The sequence below is a fragment of the Piliocolobus tephrosceles genome, chromosome 13, assembly GCF_002776525.5.
Source record: "Piliocolobus tephrosceles isolate RC106 chromosome 13, ASM277652v3, whole genome shotgun sequence".
NCBI classification, from domain to species: Eukaryota; Metazoa; Chordata; class Mammalia; order Primates; family Cercopithecidae; genus Piliocolobus; species Piliocolobus tephrosceles.
The window spans coordinates 119,015,185-119,022,268 of record NC_045446.1 but is presented as its reverse complement, the minus strand read 5'-3'; the positions used below and the strand labels follow the sequence as shown (position 1 = coordinate 119,022,268).

Here is a 7,084-nt window from a genome sequence, read left to right as displayed (position 1 = left end):
TGTTTCCCAGCCCCAGGAAAACCTAAGCTACTTTAAGTCTCCCTAGTTTTGCCTTTCCTCATGTAAATGGACTCATACAATATGTCATCTTTTTTGTCTGGCTTCTTTCACTTAGCATAATGTTTTTGCAGTTCAGTTATGAATAATGCTGCTATGAACATTCACACCAAGTCTTTGTGTGGACATATGTTTTCATTCCTCTTGGGTAGATGCCCAGGCATAGAATTGCTGGGCTGTATGGTAAATTTATGTTTAACTTTTTAAGAAACTGCCAAACTGTTTTCGAAAGTGGCTGCACCATTTTACATTTCTACCAGCAAAGCATGAGGGTGCCAGGTGCTGTACATCTATTATTTTGAATACATGTGTGTGGGCATTTCATAACCACTGTTTTAGAGGTGAGAAACCTGTGGTTGCAAGAGGTTAACTAACTTGCAGGAGGTCATTCAGCCTGACAAAGCCAGTATTCAACCCTATCTAGTTCCAAATCCCATCCCTTTCTACTGTGGACTGGCTCTGTGCCGGGAGTTTGTGCTGGTTAATAGGGCTGGGGGAGGGCACTGCAGTAACTCTGCTTCTAGCTTACTCTGTGGATCCACCCAAGTGATCAGGTGAATAATGGAGCCTGTGGCCAGGGAAAACAGAAGGAGGGCTAGTCTTTTTGGACCAGATACCAAGCCCCAACAATGATTTACATAACTCGTTTGTCTCTCTCTCTCTTTTTTTTTTTTTTTTCAATACAGAATTTTGCTCTTGTTGCCCAGGCTGGAGTAAATGGTGCAATCTTGGCTCACCGCAACCTCTGCCTCCTGGGTTCAAGCAATTCTCCTGTCTCAGCCTCCCGAGTAGCTGGGATTACAGGCATGCACTACCACGTGCAGCTAACTTTTTTTTTTTTTTGAGATGGAATCTTGCTCTGTCACCCAGGCTGGAGTGCAGTGGTACGATCTCGGTTCACTGCAATCTCCACCTCCCGGATTCAAGCAATTCTCTGCCTCAGCCTCCTGAGTAGCTGAGATTACAGGCAACCACCACCACGCCCGGCTAATTTATATATTTTTTAGTAGAGTCAGGGTTTTTCCATGTTGGTCAGACTGGTCTTGAACTCCCGACCTCAGGTGATCCGCCCACCTCAGCCTCTGAAAGTGCTGGGATTACAGGCATGAGCCACCGCACCCGACCATCTCTTTATGTTTGGAATGAAACTTCAGTCCAGGTCAACCAGTGACACAGCAAAGGAATAAGCTGAGCACTATAAAGAGTCCCCATCACTGTGGACTTTGACAGCCTCATAATCACTTGACTGGCCACAGAACAGGGAGAGGAGATTTTTGCTTTCCACTGTCTCTGAGTCAGCAAGTAGTTAGTTACTGAAATCACATCCGCTAACAAGTCCAGGCAACTGCTGACTGCATTGTTCCCGTTGCCTTGTTTTGTATGGCTGGCCAAAACACAAACAGCAGGGTGTGTAAATTGATTATATAAAAACATGGGAAATGACATAGTCAAATTGAAAACATCAAGCAAAACGTATTGCTTTCTATAATCTTTATCTTCAGCAGGATTTTAATATAAGCCTATCTTCTCTTATCCATATCTTTCTATATCACTGTCTCTAGGGGGATGAGGTTAGGGTAAATAAGCATGGAGTTGGCATTTCCACTCATCCGTCCTTGACAGCAGGGGCTGTGTCTTGTTCAGCTTCGTATTCCCCGCAGCGCATAGCATGACGTTGTGTAACATCGACCTTCTTCCTATACCTTGCCTGGACTATTGTCATCTGTCTCCCAGCAGCCATCCTCCATCCATAGCTCCTCTATCCAGGCCATTTTCTACACTTCCTTTTGAATTGTCTTTCTAATATGCATCTTTTATTCAAGAATAAATGATGACATTTTATTATTTTATTTTTATTTTTAGAGACAGGGTCTTGCTCTGTTGCCCAGGCTGGAGGGCAGTGGCGTGATCATAGTGCACTGCAGCCTACACCTCCTGGGTAAGAGTGATCCACCCGCCTCACCCCAACTCCCATCCCCTAATAGCTGGGACTACAGGTGTACTCCACCACACTCAGCTAATTTTTCAAAATCTTTTCCTTTTTTTTTTGCAGAGACAGGGTCCCACTATGTTGCCTAGGGTGGTCTTAAAGTCCTGGCTCAAGTCTTCTTCCTGCCTCAGCCACCCAAAGCCCTGGGATTACAGGCATGAGCCACTGCACCTGGCCAATGACATTTTATTATTTGATTAGATTCATGGTGCAAATACAACAAAGGTGATACCAAACATGTCTGCGTATTTTAAAGATGCCTATTGATCTATGGGATGGCCAAAATAAAAGAAAAAATATTTTAAGGCTGTCAATTGCTGTGAAACAAAGTCCATATTCTTTACCAGATCATTATATAACCTGGCTTGCTGACCTACAGCTTTGTTTTTCACCATTCTTTTCCCCTTTCTGCTCTTTCTGGAAGGACCACTATTCATTCTTCCTGTATTTTTCAGATCTGCCTCAGGCCTGGATATAGAACAAGTGTTCAGTAAATATTTCTTGTTAGATTGAAGTTGCTTTGACCTGCTAAGAGCTATGTTAATTCCATAAGCCTTCAAAGGAGACTTATAAGTCCTAGGACATTCTTCATAGCAGAGGAGGTGTGAGAATGGTGAATAAATGACTACCTATTTTTACTCTTCTCAGAGTAGAATCACTGATTCATTCAACCTATGTCTTGAATGTTTTTAAAGGTCAAATCTTTGTTTTGAAATTGTACAAATGGGTTGGGCACAGTGGCTCACGCCTGTAATCCCAGCACTTTGGGGGGCCGAGGGAGGTGGATCTCCTGAAGTCAGGAGTTCGACACCAGCCTGACCAACATGGAGAAACTGTGTCTCTACTGAAAATACAAAGTTAGCTGGGCGTGGTGGCACACACCTGTAATCCCAGCTACTGGGGTGTCTGAGGCGGGAGAATCGCTTGAACCTGGGAGGCAGAGGTTGCAGTGAGCTGAGATCGCACCATTGCACTCTAACCTGGGCAACGAGAGTGAAACTCCGTATCGAAAAAAAGAAAAAAAGAAATTGTACGAATGGCTGCTCCTCAAATTAGAAGAAATTCATAAAGAAATAGCAACTGAGTGTTAATTTTCTTAACATTAGACAATTTAGTGAAATGTAATTTGAAAGGCTTTAATGGTCATTTAAACTTGAACTGTTAATTATTTTCTTAGGAGAGCATAAAAATAAATGAAGGAAAGAAAACATAAATGAGGCCGGGCACAGTGGCTCACGCCTGTAATCCCAGCACTTTGGGAGGCCGAGACGGGCGGATCACGAGGTCAGGAGATCGAGACCATCCTGGCTAACACGGTGAAACCCCGTCTCTACTAAAAAATACAAAAAACTAGCCGGGCGAGGTGGCGGGCGCCTGTAGTCCCAGCTACTGGGGAGGCTGAGGCAGGAGAATCGCGTAAATCCGGGAGGCGGAGCTTGCAGTGAGCTGAGATCCGGCCACTGCACTCCAGCCTAAGCGACAGAGCGAGACTCCGTCTCAAAAAAAAAAAAAAAAAAGAAAAAGAAAACATAAATGAAAGATCTCCCTAGACTATTAAAGGCTGCCTATTCTTTACAAATATCATGGAGGTCAACATTTAGCAGTTCCGCCAATGCTATTCTGGGAATTGGATGAGTCAAAACATTAAGAGAATCAAAAAATTTAGCCAGTTTCAAATTAGCATATGCATTTGTAAATTTAATGATATATTAATGAGCTTACAATCATACTGTTCTATGCTATTATATGTATGCCAGCCATATAAGTAAGTTGACATAACAGAATTTTTATCAGACCCTTTAATTATATACATATAGACAGTATTTAAAAATTAAACTAGGTACAAAAAAAACTAGGAAAAATATTTGTAGCTAATTTGACAAGAGTTAGTATAATGTTATACAAAAAAGCTATTAAGATAAAACACTGTTTCCAACAGTGCTGAGGGGCAAAAGGCATGAAAAGACAAACGGGTTAATATGATTAATAGATAACACGGAAAAGTTATTCAATTTCAACTTCACCAGAAATCAGTATACCAGTTTTTGCTAAGCAAATTAGCCAAAGTTAAAGAAAGAACTAGTGACATCATCCAAAGCTTCTAAGTATGTGATAAAACAAGGAACTGATATATGTTTGATGGCAATATAAAATTTGTACAATCCTCCAGTGTGGCAGTAAGTATATGCAAGGATCTTAAAAATGTTCATGCTTTTTGGTAATTTAACTTCTGGAATCTATACTTAGGGAATGATCCTAAATGAGAAAAAAATATACGTTATGCAGAAAGACATTTGTCAAAATATTGTTTATGGTTGCAAACCACCTGAATATTGAACAGTAGGAGAACACAAGATAAATTATTGTATATTTATTTGAGGATATATTTATATAGATATGATATGTTTATCAAATATTTATTTGAACAAATATGAATCAACATGGACAACTTCCATAATCAAAATGCTGAGAAGGAAATGAAAGCAAGTTGTAGAATACTTTATACATTTCATGGTACTAATTATATAAAGCTTAAAACATGCAAATAATATTACATATTACTTAGCAATATATACATATGTGGTAAAAGTATAAAGAGTAGGCTGGGCCTGCTGACTCGCACCTGTAATCCTAGCACTTTGGGAGGTGAGGCGGGCAGATTGCCTGAGCTCAGGAGTTAGAGACCAGCCTGAGCAACACGGTGAAACCCTGTCTCTACTAAAATACAAAATAAATTTGCTGGGCGTGGTGGCGTGCGCCTATGGTCCCAGCTGCTTGGGAAGCTTAGGCAGGAGAATTGCTTGAGCCTGGGAGGCAGAAGTTGCAATGAGCCGGGATCGGGCCACTGCACGCCAACCTGGGCGACAGAGCGAGACTTTGTCTTAAAAAAACAAAAAGTATAAAGAAATGCATGGGCTGAATAATCACCAAATTTCAGAAAGTGGTTACATATGTTAGAGATGGAGGAAGCTGCAAATGAGGATGATTACACAGAGGGTATCAGCTACACTGACAATGTTTTATTTCTTAAGCTCTGTGGGATACATGGATGTTCATTCCATTATTCTTTTTCTCTTTTTGTATATCTTAAATCTTTCATGGTAAATTTACAACATTATGTAGCTATAAAATAGTTCCATGGAAAGTCAATATAATAACACGGAAAAAGGTGCCTTCGCTGGGGGAGGCGGGGCATGCCGGGCCGCGCGCGGGCTGCAGGGAACGGGGCGGAGCGCAGCCGCGCGGGCGCATTGAGGGAAGCGGCAACCGCTGCCACGGACGTGTTCCTCATGATTCGGCGCCATAAGACCGCCATCTTCACTGATGCCGAGGAGTCCAGCAGGGTGTTCGAGCTGAAGCGCATCGTGGAGGGGGGGAATCCTCAAGCGGCCTCCCGACGAGCAGCGGCTGTACAAGGACGACCAGCTCTTGGATGATGGCAAGACACTTGGCGAGTATGGCTTCACCAGCCAAACAGCACGGCCACTGTTGGGGCTGGCCTTCCGGGCAGACGACACCTTAGATGCCCTGTGCATCGAGCCGTTCTCCAGCCTCAAAGTTGTCATATGTTACTAAGAAAGGAGAATTGTTGGTTTACTTTTCTGTGTTAAGTTTCAGATGTTGGCAAAAATTCCTGATGGATATCAATAAATCTCGTGTAAGTCAATCATAATGAGCAAGTGAGAAGAAAAATAAGGCAAACATATTTGTAAAAACAATGATGATCCTGTCCCCACTGGAATAATAAAATGTATTTGTTTTACCTATTTCAATACCTGTTTATAATACGGCTTTGCATGCCTAAAGATGAAAGAAAAGGCAGTATTTCACAGTTTTGAAGATAAGGCAACAGTGACATTAAAAAAAAAAAAACCAGGCTGGGCGCCGTAGCTCATGCCTGTAATCCCAGCACTTTGGGAGGCTGAGGTGGGCGGATCAAGAGGTCAGGAGATCAAGACCATCCTGGCTAACATGGTGAAACCCCGTCTCTACTAAAAATACAAAAAAATTAGCTAGGCGTGGTGGCACGCGCTTGTAGTCCCAGCTACTTGGGAGACTGAGGCAGGAGAATGGCGTGAACCTGGGAAGGTGGAGCTTGCAGTGAGCCAAGGTCGCGCCACTGCACTCTAGCCTGGGCAACAGAGCAAGACTGTGTCTCACAAAAAAAAAAAAAAAAAAAAAAAACCAGAAGCATCACCAGTTTCTATCTATGTCTGCACTTGGGGACAGATGGCATTTTATTAAATTCCTACAAAGCAAGTCTATAAATTGGGTGGATGGAATAAACAAAAATTTGGAAATTCAGAGAGCCTCCGTGATGTATGACATTGGCAAAAATCTACTTCAGATCTCTAAATAGTGGTGAGTGCTGTAGCTTTTCATTCTCATGGATACACTGTTTATTTGAAGTGTGGCAGGCTGGGCGCGGTGGCTCAAGCCTGTAATCCCAGCACTTTGGGAGGCTGAGGCAGGCGGATGACGAGGTCAGGAGTTGGAGACCAGCCTGGGCAACATGGTGAAACCTCATCTCTACTAAAAATACAAAAATTAGCCACACGTGGTGGTGGGCACCAGTAGTCCCAGCTACTCAGGAGGCTGAGGCAGGATAATCACTTGAGCCCGGGACGCGAAGGTTGCAGTGAGCTGAGATTGCACCACTGAACTCCAACCTGGGTGACAGAGCGAGACTCCATCTCGACAACAACAACAAAAAGAATATCACTGTTTTTTTAGTCTTCTCATAGGCTTTATTGCCATATGTGCTGGAAAAATCCATCCAAATTTTTTCATCTGATTTGCATGAGCAATATCTATTTCTGAGGATTATTCATGGATTACCCATAAATATTCAGAAAAATGTTCCCGTAGATCTTAATCTTTGCTATATTTGGCTTAGGGTTTTGTTTTCTAAAAAATTTTCCATTTCCTTTCTCCCATTCACCATAAGATTCTCCCTAGTTTACCATTTGGTCAGCCACGATATTTGCAGTCTCACTTGGATCAAATGGGACTATGTATATGAAAGGCTCTGTGTGT

General features: G+C 42.4%; 1 pseudogene; it reads left to right on the top strand.

Annotated features, from left to right (window-relative positions):
• The first annotated feature begins 5,241 nt into the window (after window positions 1-5,241).
• On the top strand, window positions 5,242-5,623 carry LOC111522100 (annotated as a pseudogene).
• Window positions 5,624-7,084: the final 1,461 nt, after the last annotated feature.